Genomic DNA, 14,055 nt, shown 5'->3' with positions numbered 1-14,055 from the left:
TTAAAAGCCAAAATGGCCGAAACCGGTTTGGCTCAGTGGATAGAGTGTCGGCCTGCGGACTGAAAAGTCCCAGGTTCGATTCCGGTCAAGGGCATGTACCTGGGTTGCGGGCACATCCCCAGTAGGAGATGTGCAGGAGGCAGCTGATCGATGTTTCTCTCTCATCGATGTTTCTAACTCTCTATCTCTCTCCCTTCCTCTCTGTGAAAAATCAATAAAATATATTTTTTTAAAAAAAAGGCAAAATGAAGACTCTCAAAATTAATGTCCCAGAGCCAAGCTAGATGAATCTGAGATCACTGATGAAGAGCACAGCTTATTCTTCTTCTCTGCCACTGTCAGCATTTTCTCCAACTAAGTACGAATTTTGAAATGTCCATCGCATAAACTTCTGGTCTTCCTCAGTCAGGCTTCATTGCCAGTGAAGCATCATTGGCAGTGCATAGGAAGAATAGTGTTGGAGCTGTAGGAATTCCAGTAATTGTCAGCTTTTCAAGAGGTTACAGGAGACAATAATCCTTGCTTTCTTAACCTAAGAAAGATCCTATACCCCAGTTATTAGATGAGAATATACGGGTAGGACTTCCTTCTTCCATTTGATTTTAGCCACCTCCTTCCTTCCAAATAGATCTTTGGGAACTTTTGTTTTGTTTCCATCAAGACCTCTTCCCAAGGAGGTAGCTTAAAACTGTATAAGATGTCCTCAGAAAAGCATGGTTTGCCACTGTGGTAACATCAGAGGCCAGAAGTGTTCCTATGCAAACTTTTATTTTAGTATAAGTGTTAATTGAAAGTGTTTTTGCTAAGGACCATAATAGCACTTTGACCTTTCTCAGTGATCCTGCCCAAGGAAAAATGCAATTTTAAAAATAACCCAGTCAGCCAGAAGGGTAACTAGAGAGCCCACAGATGGGATTTCTAATAAGAACTGTCTGTTAGGGAGGGACAGATAAGTGAGGCTAGGTAGGGAGGCAGAGAGCCCATGTTGAATTTCCAGTGAATTAGGCACAGAGACTCTGTTTTCTGTCTTCCTTCCTAAGATGTGATATGTTTCCAAGGAAAGAAACCTCAAATGGGGAGAACAAAGACATCTGCATCTTGGTTTGAGCTGGGCAGAGTGGTCCCACTGCAATAAACCATAAAGAAGGAGAAGGCCTGATGTGCTATTAGTGTATCATGTTCCCCACCCCCATTACCTTGGCTGCTTTTTAGTGTGATTGCATGCTTTGCTTGTGCAGGGTAAAGACCTGGGCATGTTGGATCTGTAATTAGTGCAAAGAAAAGCTTCACAAGGAGTGTCTAGGGCTTCAACTAAATAAAGTCAGAGAGGTGGGGCAACTGCCCAGGGAAATTAAAGAAAGTCACTGTCACCACTCCTTTAACCAACTGATGGTCTCTCGCTAATCACCCACTGTGAGGTTCATTATCTGGTCCACCTTGCTGAAGGGCAGAGCCAGTCAGTCAGATCAATAAATCTCAGGGCAGTAGAGAGCCCTTGATAGCAGGCTTGGAAGTCATGGATAGACAGGGAGAACTGGCCGACTTACATTGGTTCTAAAATTGTGTTTGGTCCTGAAGTATATGAGATGAAAATAGAAAGGGGGAAAAAACTTCTATATTCTATATGCAGGGTGCCTGTATAGAGGAAATAGTTATCTTTTAAAAGGTATTATCTTTGCCCTGACTGGTTTGGCTCAGTGGATGGAGCGTCGGCCTGAGGACCGGAGGGCCCGGGTTCGATTCCAGTCGGGGGCATGTGCCTTGGTTGCGGGCATATCCCCAATGGGGGAGGGTGCAGGAGGCAGCTGATCGATGTTCCTCTCCCATCGATGTTTCTGGCTCTCTGTCCCTCTCCCTTCCTCGCTGTAGAAAATCAATAAAATATATTAAAAAAAAAAGGTATTATCTTTTTTAGCTTAAGAGATTTGTGTCCATTTTTAGGTCCTTATTTCCAAACATATATGTTGGATAATTGTGCCCTAGAGAGATATGCAGGTTGTCCTGGACAGAAAGTCACTGTAAGCACCCAGAGAGGGATGCTCACTCAATGAAGTCTATGATTTTATTATCAGGTTGCTATCTCTTCTAATTCCTGTGCTATTGGCTTCTTTTCTTTTTTCAACTACTTTGAGCTAAAGTGTTCCGAAAAAGAATGAATTCTTGCCTTCTAAGAATATCTCAGATCCTGCTTTGATATGAGAATTATCTGTTTCTGGGTGTTCTTGGTTAGTGCAGTCAGACAAGGAATAATGGGTACTCTAGCTTCAAGTTCCCCAGATTTTATTATTTCTTTTCTGTGCAAAAGTACAGAAATATCTGCTGTGTGCCAAGCCAGGGGTTATAAAAATACAAAAATCATACTTGCCCATCCTTGAGGACTTCTTGGTATAAGAATCAGGATCACTACTTTCTTGCTTAGACCTTTTCCTATGTGCTTCCCTGTAGACCTCCCTCAGGGATATATTTAGCATGCTTACAGTAGCCCCACCTGACTCTTTACAAGCCTAAGGAGGACAAATAAACCTCCCTGTTCTCCTTGTACCCTGGTGAAATACTGCCTCATTATAAATCCATAAAAGGTTGGCTAATGACCCTTATTTGGAGTGAGTTTCCACATGGAGAGCCATATCTTTTATCCCTGCCTCAGTTTCATTAAAAAGGCACAAGTAGAATCTTCATTAGTTATCCATGGCATAAGTCCCTAAGCTTGGCAAATGATTTTGTCAGAAAGTCCAGTTTAAGTGCACTCACTTAAAAAAGGCAACAACTCATGCGGCTAGTGCCCAGCTGAATATTATTTCAAACATTGTTGATTGCTACCCAGAGTCCATTTCATTTGTCAGGGAAGAATGCCAGTGGTGAAGTGGAGGGGAGGAGTACAATGAGGGGAATCCTTGACATTGTTGAACACTGAGAACTCCTAGTTTAGAGTGACTAATATATCAGTCTGAATCATTCTTGCCCCAACCAAAAATGAAATGGTAAGACCAAAAAAAGACATAAACCTCCCCAGCTGGTGTGGGTCAGTGGTTGAGCATTGACATAAGAACCAGGAGGTATGGTTCGATTCCAGTTGGGGCATGTGCTGGGTTGTGGGCTCCATCCCCAGTGGGGGATGTGCAGGAGGCAACCAAGCCATGATTCTCTCTCATCATTGATGTTTCTATTTCTCTCTCCCTCTCCCTCTCCCTCTCCCTCTCTCTTTCTCTCTCTGAAATTAAAGAAAAAGAAAAGAAAAAAGACAAATTTACTGCCATGGCATTTTTTTTGACTAGTCATGATTTACTGGACTTATTTTTTTATTTAACTTTATTGAGGTATAATTAACATATAATAAAATATATTTATGTAACCACCACCACCACAAAAAAAAGCCTGTTAAGATTTTGATTGGAATTACATTAACTTTATAGATAACCTGGGGGAGAATTGACACTAATAATATTGTTTCATTATCATTATGAAATTTCACTTGTTGTTCCTGATAAATTCCTTGTTTTGAAGTCTCCTTTGTCATATATGAATGTAGTAAATCAACTTTCTTTCAATTAGTGTTTTATAACACATCATTTTATCTCTTTTTTACTTTCAACATATCTGTCTGTGTATTTTACATGGATTTCTTTTAGACAGCCCATAGTTGAGTTGTGATTTTATATCTAGTTTAACAATCTCTGCCTTTTAATTAGTGTTACATTTAATTTATCAATATGACTGAGTTAAAATCTGCCATCTTTTTTTTTTATTTCTCCCATCTGTTCTTTATTCTTTTTTGTTTTTCTGCCTTCTCTTGGATTGAGTATACTTTTTAGTACTCCATTTTATGTCCACTATTGGCTTTTTAGCTATACCTCTTCATTTTATTTATTTTTTTAGTGTTTGCTCTAGGGCTTATAATATGCATCTTTAAACTTACCACAATATACCATCAAAATAATGTTCATGTAACATATATGACTTCATGTAACATACAATAACCTTGCAGTAGTTTATTTCCATTTGTTCCCCTCCTGTCCTTTGTACTAGTGTTGTCATACAATTTTCTTCAAGGTTTGTTATAAATTTCACAGTACATTGCTATTATTTTTTGCTTAAAAGAGTCATTTATCTTCTTTCCTTATTTTTAAATTTGGAAAAGTTCCTGATAGTGGCTATACAACCTTGATGAGAGAGGGCTTTGCCATGTGCCTGAAAATTTGCTTAGTCTCAATCGCTGTTGGACTGAATTCCCAGCAGAATGAGAATTAGAGGACAACTAAGGGAAAGGATGTGACCTGACAGCAAGCTTGTGTTCATTACCTTCTTCTCAGTTTGATCTGACATCTTCAGTATAACCTATCAGGGGAGATTAGTTAAGGCTGCCATCAGCCCACTCCCAGTCCGGACAACATGTATGGCCTTCTCTGCTAGGCTGCCAAATGAGGATGGAAACCACGAGATAACAATAGAGAAACTTACTGAGACTTATTATAAAATAGGAAATAAACATGGAACATAGCAAGAAGATTGTAGTGGGAGGTAATGGAAAAGAGGCTATGGAATCAGAAACCTGGATTCAAAAAACCATCATTTACTAGTTATATGACCTTTATCTGTCTGAGCTTTGGTTTCTTTATCTGTAAAATAGTCATCGTTATTATCCATAATATTTTCTAATAATAGTATGAAGTTTAGAGATAATATATTCCCTGACTGATATGGCTCAGTTGGTTGAGATTTGTCCCATGCACCAAAAGGTCGCCTGTTGTATTCCTGGTCAGGGCACATGTCTATGGTGGCCTCAATCCCCAGTAGGGGGTGTGCAGGAGACAACCGTTCGACGTTTCTCTCACATGCATGTTTCTCTCTCCTCCTCTCACTTCCTCTCTAAAATCAATAAAAACATATTTTGAAAAGAGAGATAATATATAAAATAAATATAAAAATATAAGTGATAACATCTAGCAAATACAAAGGTGCCAAATGAATGCAGGCTATGGGAACAAAGAAGAAAAATGAAAAGAGAAAGTATTTGATGTATTCAGATAAGTTGAATCAGGTGGTTAAATGGTGGCCAGGAGCATATGGAATTAACACTAATATTTGAGGATAATGACATGGAAAAGGCAACCATACTTCTTTTTGGCAAAGTGTTAGATAGGGATAAAATCATAGAAATAGTAATGCAAGGAACCTTTGAAAGCACTTACCTAATTCATGGCCTTCACTTCACATGTGAAGAAACAGATGTCCAGAAAGATTGTAAACTACCCAAAGAAAAAAGCTGGAATTAGAAAACATGCAGGGTTCTTAATCCTCATCCACGATTCTTCCTGTACTGGCAGCCTAGTCTAACTTGGGGCACGTTCCTGAGTTTACGGGCCAAACTTGGTCTCTTAGAGAACAAACTTTCAAGGAAATCAAAATCTCTTCTAGGAAATGGCAGGGATGATCTATGGAGAGCTGGGAAAGTAACCTGGTAAAGGCTGGTTTGATGTTTGAGCTTCAACGATTTCCAGGTCCTCAGAGCTCCATGGATTCTCAGTTTCCACCAGTAGCAGGTGAAGACCCTGCTCAGCCCTGTCCTAGTTGGTAAAACCACCAGCAAAACTTTATAGACCACTCCAAATTCATTATCAGCAAAATCTGGTTTGGGTTGCTATTTTAATTACTTAATACCCATTTAGAGGCTTGAAATTCAGAGGTCTTTAATCTATTGGGCTTCTTTTTAAAAAAATATATTTTATTGATTTTTTACAGAGAGGAAGGGAGAGGGATAGAGAGTTAGAAACATCTATGAGAGAGAAACATCGATCAGCTGCCTCCTGCACACCCCCTCCTGGGGATGTGCCCGCAACCAAGGTACATGCCCTTGACTGGAATCGAACCCGGGACCCCTCAGTCCGCAGGCTGACGCTTTATCCACTGAGCCAAACCAGTCAGGGCTCTATTGGGCTTCTTTAGCCACAGCTGTCAGGTGATCTCCAGGCTTGGGTGGATGGGTGTTAAAAGGATTCAGTGAATCCCTTCTACATGAATGCTCCTACCTCAGGGCCAACTTTCCATTCTCCAAAAGAGATTGTAACTTCTCTATTCCCATTTCCATGCTCTTCTATTTTAAGCTAGCCAAATCCCTAATCATAGAAAAATTAATCTCTGGATGATTTAAAACAGACATCATAGTTTAAAGGAAGAAAGAAGATGAAGGCTTTTAAAGGATTTTTCATGATAATCCCACTGCCATGTGATCTAGTTCAGATATTGATTCACTAGTTAGAGAGTATGATATTTTGGCCCCATTTCTTCCACAAGGCAGGAAAGTACAGCTTGAGAGATCAAGCTGTGAAACCACAAACAAGAGCACCACCAGGCATAAGTCTAAACGTCGCCCTTGCTTCTCTCTCCCATCAATTAGAGGAAGCTCAGTGGTTACTGCTTATTCTGCAGACTGATGATGAAAAAAATAAAGATTTTGTTCCATAGAAAGGTGTTGGGAAGTGATGTTTGTCCCTTACAATTATTCCAGATTTGGGACAAACTTATCCATGTGCCCACAGAACCAAAGTCTGAATAATCAGTTTTGCTCTCCATACCATGCCTCTAAACCAGCGGTTCTCAACCTGTGGGTCGAGACCCCTTTGGCGGTCGAATGACCCTTTCACAGGGGTCGCCTAAGACCATCCTGCATATCGGATATTTACATTACGATTCATAACAGTAGCAACATTACAGTTATGAAGTAGCAACGAAAATAATTTTATGGTTGGGTCACAACATGAGGAACTGTATTTAAAGGGCCAGAAGGTTGAGAACCACTGCTCTAAACTGTTCGTTGCTCTAGCACAGCGGTTCTCAACCTGTGGGTCGCGACCCCTTTGGAAGTCAGTCGAATGACCCTTTCACAGGGGTCGCCTAAGACCATCAGAAAACACATATATAATTACATACTGTTTTTGTGATTAATCACTATGCTTTAATTATGTTCAGTTTGTAACAATGAAAATACATCCTGCATATCAGATATTTACATTACGATTCATAACAGTAGCAAAATTACAGTTATGAAGTAGCAACGAAAATAATTTTATGGTTGGGGGTCACCACAACATGAGGAACTGTATTAAAGGGTTGCGGCATTAGGAAGGTTGAGAACCACTGCTCTAGCATAATGTCTTATCTCTAAAAGAAATAGTGCTGACCACAGAGTAGTCCTTCAGTAATGGTCAGTGGCAAACGGGACTGCCAGAGAGGAGAAGATCCAAGTAGTTGCAGGCAATTTTTATGGTAAAAGCAAAATAAGATCTCCTTGTCATCCATGGAGGAACAACGAAAGTCAAGCATACCCTTTCTCAGCCAGGAAGACCAAAACCTTTTTTTCGCCCTGACCGGTTTGGCTCAGTGGATAGAGCGTCGGCCTGTGGACTGAAGGGTCCCATGTTCGATTCTAGTCAAGGGCATGTACCCTGGTTGCGGGCACATCCCCAGTGGGGGGTGTGCAGGAGGCAGCTAATCGATGTTTCGCTCTCATAGATGTTTCTAACTCTCTATCCTTCTCCCTTCCTCTCTGTAAAAAATCAATAAAATATATTTTAAAAAACAAACAAAACCTTTTTCTTTCTACTACCCGATAAACGTCTTCAAACTCAAAGGAAGATAACTTTTCCTGTAAAAATGAGAATGACCTACTCAGGGCATTGCCTCACTCCCTTCTCTGGATTTGTTATAGGGTTGAAATGCTCTATTATCTTGACAAGAAACTGAAGAGACATTGGAGCTCTGATCTTTCGTTTTCTCTGAAGGGAGCTAATATAGCCTCCCACATTACTTTACTTTGCTAAAACCAGACCTTCCCCAGAACTGATTATGGATCTCCCAATGAGGAACAACCCTCTTTTCTCCCAGAATCAATAAAGGTCTGTCCCTAACCTTGTAATTTCACCAGTCTAAGGACAGGCTCTCAGTGGCATTCTCACAACTAAGTTATTGGACAGCTTGGAATGGAAATTATGATGACAGAGAAGGAAAAAGCCAATTCTTCCTCCATAATCCATATTTATTCTTCCAAATTTAGGACTAGTTAAAAATAAACAAGAAACACTGAAGCCCTGGTAGTGTGGCTCAGTTGGTTGAGCGTCGGCCCATGTACCGAAAGGTCGCCAGTTCAATTCCCTGTCAGAGCACATACCCAGGTTGCAGGTTCAATCCCTGGTTGGGGTGTGTATGGAAGGCAACCAATCGATGTTTCTCCCTCCCCCTCCCCCCTTCTTCTCTCTCTCTCTCTCTCTCTCTCTCTCTCTCTCTCGAATCAGTGAAAGGCATATCCTTGGGTGACGATTAAATTAAAAAAGAAACACTACAAAGATGTTCTCCAAGTAAATACCGTGGTGGATCACCACTGGGTCTAGTTGTGCCTAGACTCTGAAAAAGAGTTTCAACCAATAGCTAGTAATTTTTAAGATAACATTGTTAAGGGTATAGCTTTAGATTCAGCCTTCCTGAACTCATATCCTAGTTCTACCACTTACTAGCAGAGTGGAGCTGGGTGAGACTCAGTTTTCTCATCTGTAAAATGGGGATGATAATGTTTATCATATAGGGCCGATAGTGAGGATTAAATAAGGAAATGCATGTATAAGGTGCCAAGCATACTGCTTGATACACAAAAAGTACCTAATAACCTTAGCTGTATTATTATCTCTTTCATTTTAATGACCATGAATAACTGCTTTCTAGGACTTGAAATTCCAACTCCTGCCATAAATGAGCAAATGCTCCCCTCCCTGACTTTCTGGAAGAGACCTGTCTTTTACAGGCTTACCAATGAGGGATATACTGTGGCGGAAAGAACACATGCTTTAAGGTTTAAACATCAGCAGCTGTAGACAGGCAGAGTGGCAGGCTCTCTCCTGGAGAAACAAACATGCTACTACTATTGATTTCCTCACTGAAATTGTGTCACAGCTTGATTCTCGGCACTCTGAAGGAAGAGACCCACTGTTACATTATAGATTTTTCATAGCACCTAACAGTCCTAAGAAACAGTAAACATTCAACATACTTGTAGACTAATTTAGTAACACTCAGGCCCAACCAAAAAGGAAAGGAATCTCTCATCAAGGTCACACAATAAGATTAGAGGTAGGCCATTACAGTACACCCAGCACTGTTCTCAGCACTCTGATAGTTTCTAAAGCCCTCAAAGCCATGTCCTGCCTTTAAGGAGCTAACAAGCAAAATGGGGAGTCAAGATAAACCACCATGAAGGGCATGCCCACAGATGTAAGCACATAATAGGGTTCAGCCGGTAACACTAAGTGTGGATTGGAGTCAGCTGCAAAACTAACCAGTGAATAGGCAGCCAGGTTGAAGTCACGTCACACCTTTTAAGACAGGGAAAAGGACGGAATCCAAGGTCTCTTCTATTTTGTCTGCCACCTCCTCCACTTTACATTACTGTGTCAGCTAATTCTGAAGGCAAGATTCTCCATCAGCGAGCAGGGCCCCTGAGACGTCAGCTGTAGGGACAGCCATTACCTCTGACAGGTCTGTGACTCTGGCACTGACAATTTAGGCTCCGCCTCAAAGGCAGATTGTTCAGACTCAGCTCTGATGCTGAAAATAAGTCCTACAAAAAGGATGAGCAGCCCTAGCCGGTTTGGCTCAGTGGATAGAGCATCGGCCTGCAGACTAAAGGATCCCAGTTCGATTCTGGCCAAGGGCACATGCCTGGGTTGTGGGCTCGATCCCCCCACCCCAGAAGGGGGTGTGCAGGAGGCAGCCAATCAACGATTCTCTCTCATCATTGATGTTTCTCTCTCTCTATCACTCTCGTTTCCTCTGTGAAATCAATGGGGGGGGGGAAAGGATGAGCAAAAGGTAAAAAGGATGGGAAGTAATGTTACTTGACTCCCAAAATACACAATCCATAGTTTTAATTTCTTAGAAACCAGGTTTGATCCATTCTGAACTGCCCTTGTGAGATGTGTTCAAACTGAGAAGAAGGTAATGAACACAAGCTTGCTGTCAGGTCATATCGTTTTCCTTAGTTGTCCCCTAATTCTCATTCGGCTGGGAATTCAGTCCAACAGCAATTTGAGATTAAGCAATTTTTCAGGCACAGGACAAAACCTCTCTGACATCAAGGTTGGATAGCCATTGCCAGGAACTTTACCAGCTTGACTGTTCTCCTTTGCTGCTGTCTTCAGGGTAGAAGTTATTTCCCAATTTGAAGGCTCTGTTTTAAAAAATGGGGCACAGGCTCTTGAATAGACTGTGAGGAATGTCTATTGTGTGTGCTAGGGGGAGGGTGTGGGTCTCTCTGACATTTAGTCAGCAATTTTGAACTAACTTCGTGCACTGGGACCTCTTTCCTTCCCGATCCTGATGTCACCACGAGCCTCAGAATCTGTATGACGCAAGGCTGGCCTCTGTGGGTATTTCTGATCAGTTTTTCTTCAGTATAACTTGTATCCCTTTGCACTACCGAGATTGGTAAGGTTGGCAGTGGTAGGTACTGGGTATTCTCTGACTTTTGACTGATACATTGCCAGTTAACTCAGGATAGTGTGGTCATTATGGGAAGCCTGCTTTCTTATTGAACAGAGAAAGTAGATTTTCTCCTCACCAGAATCTGCCGTATCCTGAATGAAGATGTGCAAGGCCCTCCAGGCTTATGTTTAACTCTATCTGGGGATAAGCAGAACTGCCAAATGCTCATTGTCACCAGAAAGAAGCTTTCATCATATAATTAATAACGATTTATTGCAGTGGTTCTCAACCTTCCTAATGCCGCGACCCTTTAATACAGTTCCTCGTGTTGTGGTGACCCCCAATTTCATTGTTACAAATTGGACATAATTAAAGCATAGTGGTTAATCACAAAAACAATATGTAATTATATATGTGTTTTCCGATGCTCTTAGGCGACCCCTGTGAAAGGGTCGTTCGACCCCCAAAGGGGTCACGACCCACAGGTTGAGAACCGCTGATTTATTGACTATTCATTATGTGCCAGACATTGGACAATCATCTCTTTTCATTCTCACATCAGCCTTATGAGGTAGTGTTATCTCCATTTCACAGATAAGAAAACTGAGGCTCAAAGACATTATGTGTATATGTTTACATAGCTAATTAGTGGTCAATGGGACCAATATTCAGGTCTCTCTGACCTTAAGGCCTATGTCATGCCCTTCCCCTCAAGAGACCTCATGGGAGGGGTTTAGGTTCACCCGCCCCCCAGTTTGTTCTTCCCTAAACTGAGGCCTTTTGTGTCTTCCACTTAAATCCAGAAGATGTTCCTTTGTGATGAAGAATCATTTATGCACATAGGATCGTTGAGATAGTTTGAAATGGGCTGTGAAAACAGTTACCTTGAGTCCCAAGAACTCTCCAGGTAGTTGTTTAGTCATTGGGATGATGTTTCCATCAATTGTATGTTACTTTTAGGAATTCAACATTTTATTCCCATTTCATTTTAGGAAGACAAATTCAAGTTCCATTTTATAGAGAGAAGAGCTAAGCTCCAAGAGGTTAAGTGATTGTCTGAGATCCGATAGTAAGAGCGGGACTACCCGTTCTATTCTGTCAGGCCTCTGGCCAGGACCCACGTTTCTGTCTGGTGAGGGTCTCGGGGGTGGGGAGCAGGTATGGACTCCTTAGAGAGCATGTGGCTTACAGGTGATTTACTGACTTTGGAGCTACTTTGAGCTGAGGTGGTGAGCATGGTTCTAGGAAGCCCGCAATCCCAACAGCTGATGACAGAAGGTAGGCTTGTACTTGGAAGATGGATTAGGGAGGCATCTCAGCCAGGATGAGGCCAGGAAGCCAGAGACCAAGGCTGAAAATTATGGTAAGACCTAAGGTCGTTAGGCACAAGTGCTGCCCTTGCCACGTCCCAGGCCGTTGTTGAGTGTGAGGTCCAAATGGGACATGTTCCTAAAGTGTGGAGTTACAGAAGGCAAAGTCCCAAACTAAGTCCTGAATGGGCTAGAGCCCTGACTTGAGTTTAGAATGTCTTCTTTTAGGAATTTAAGAGAAATGATGAGGGCAGGAGATGACAAAGTCTTGGTGAACTGAAGGGCAACTTTCCCTTGGGTAAAAGGGGGCAAAAAGAAGTAAGGTCTGCCCTAACCGGTTTGGCTCAGTGGATAGAGCATCGGCCTTCGGACTCAAGGGTCCCGGGTTCGATTCCGGTCAAAGGCATGTACCTTGGTTGTGGGCACATCCCCAGTGGGGAGTGTGCAGGAGGCAGCTGATCGATGTTTCTCTCTCATCGATGTTTCTAACTCTCTATCCTTCTCCCTTCCTCTCTGTAAAAAATCAATAAAATATATTTTTAAAAAAAAAAAGAAGTAAGGTCTGGACAGAGGAGAGCTGGGATCATGCATTAAGTCCAGCAAGGCCTGGTTTTCTTCCAGGGGGCTGGCAGTGCAGGGGCCTTGTTTGCTTTCACCTCCCTGCAAAAAACCAAATGAAGCTGTTCTGGCAAAAGTCAACTTCACTGGAAAAGGAAAAATCCCTGTTCTGAGTGAGATCTCAGAGCTTCCATTCTGCCCTGGCAGGAAGAGAAAGTCCAGGTGATCAAGGCAGCCTTGCCTGAGGTGTGAGGCTCTTGGAATGAAGCATCTCTTGACATCCTCACCTTCTCAGAAATTGGCTTTAGCATGATATTTGTCTTTTGGCAACTGACACCCTTCAGGAAAGGCTGAGCCCATGTTGCCAAGGCTGCCATTGTTCAGGGTTTGGGCAGCATGTATTCTTCTATTCTGCCTGGTTTCTGGGGGCTGGTTCATCTTGGAGGCGTTTGGCCTTTTTCCAGACTTGAGCCATTCACTTCTGAGCCAAGACCTTGGCTGTAGATATTCCAGCCTTGAACGCAGTCCAGGTGTATAAAAGGACCAGGTTACCTTCTGGGCGATTGCCATTGCTGGGTACTGGCCCGCCTCCTGTCAGAGCTTTCAAATGGAATTTGAAGCAAGAGAGCCAGCTCATACTGGGGTCTTGGGATACATCGGCAAAATCACCTGAGGAGCTCTGGAGTAGTGATCCTAGAGCCTAGGCCAGACTTTTGTCCCTTCCCCCCAGACTCGGGTACACAGTCTTCCCCGTGTTCTCCATCCATACTCTCCCCTCAGGAATTCTTGGCAGGCAGAAGTGTTTGCTACCAAGTGAAGTCTGCCCTGGCACAAGACTGAATTGCTGAGAACAGCCCAGAGGCACCTTTGCGCCCTTCAGGAGTTTATCCTTGATCCCTCTGACCAGTCGTGACTCTAGCTTATCCCCTTCACCCTTATCTGCTGTTAGAGCTAAGCCTCTCTCATTACTCATTCTCCTAAGCTTCCTACTGAGCAGGGAGCTCTCCATGACATCATAGACTTCCCTCCCAGGTCAGATCAAGTTGCAAAATAGCTACCACCCAGATTGTCAGAGTGAACAGTCATTTCCTCTCCTGGTCTCTCCTTTCTGCCCAGCTCATTTCTTCTAATTTGATGTAGTGCCTTTCTTCCTAATTATCCTTGCCTTTAATTCATGGTCTTATAAACTGCAGTCATATCAGGACCAGCTATGAGAGTCCCTTCCTTTTGGAACAACAGAGATCCAAGGTTCCTGGAGTCAGTTGAGTCTGAATCCCTACCATAGAAAGTCAGAGAGAGGTATGATGGGGGAGAGACCCACATCAGAACAAAAGATGAGGTTACCTCTAGCTTAGTCTAGAACAGCCGTGGGCAAACTACGGCCCGCGGGCCGGATCCGGCCGTTTGAAATGAATAAAATTAAAAAAAAAAAAGACCGTACCCTTTTATGTAATGATGTTTACTTTGAATTTATATTAGTTCACACAAACACTCCATCCATGCTTTTGTTCCGGCCCTCCGGTCCAGTTTAAGAACCCATTGTGGCCCTCGAGTCAAAAAGTTTGCCCACCCCTGGTCTAGAAAGTGTTCTCTACACCCCAAAGCTGGGATACCCAAAAGTTCGATCCAGGCAACAGATAGGAAGACTGAGTTGGCATTGAGAGATGAAAACAAGTGGCAGATGGTGCTGAGGAACATCCCAGAACTGAAGAAATATGGT

At 42.5% G+C, this 14,055-nt stretch overlaps 1 protein-coding gene across 3 annotated transcripts in view; it reads left to right on the top strand.

Moving 5' to 3' along the window:
• Positions 1-14,055, top strand: part of CUNH10orf76 (chromosome unknown C10orf76 homolog) — a 143,704-nt gene that overhangs the window by 125,309 nt on the left and 4,340 nt on the right. The window lies entirely within an intron of this gene.

This window comes from Myotis lucifugus, unplaced genomic scaffold (assembly GCF_000147115.1).
Source record: "Myotis lucifugus unplaced genomic scaffold, Myoluc2.0 scaffold_162, whole genome shotgun sequence".
Taxonomy (NCBI): Eukaryota; Metazoa; Chordata; class Mammalia; order Chiroptera; family Vespertilionidae; genus Myotis; species Myotis lucifugus.
This window is presented reverse-complemented; position numbering and strand designations above follow the sequence as displayed.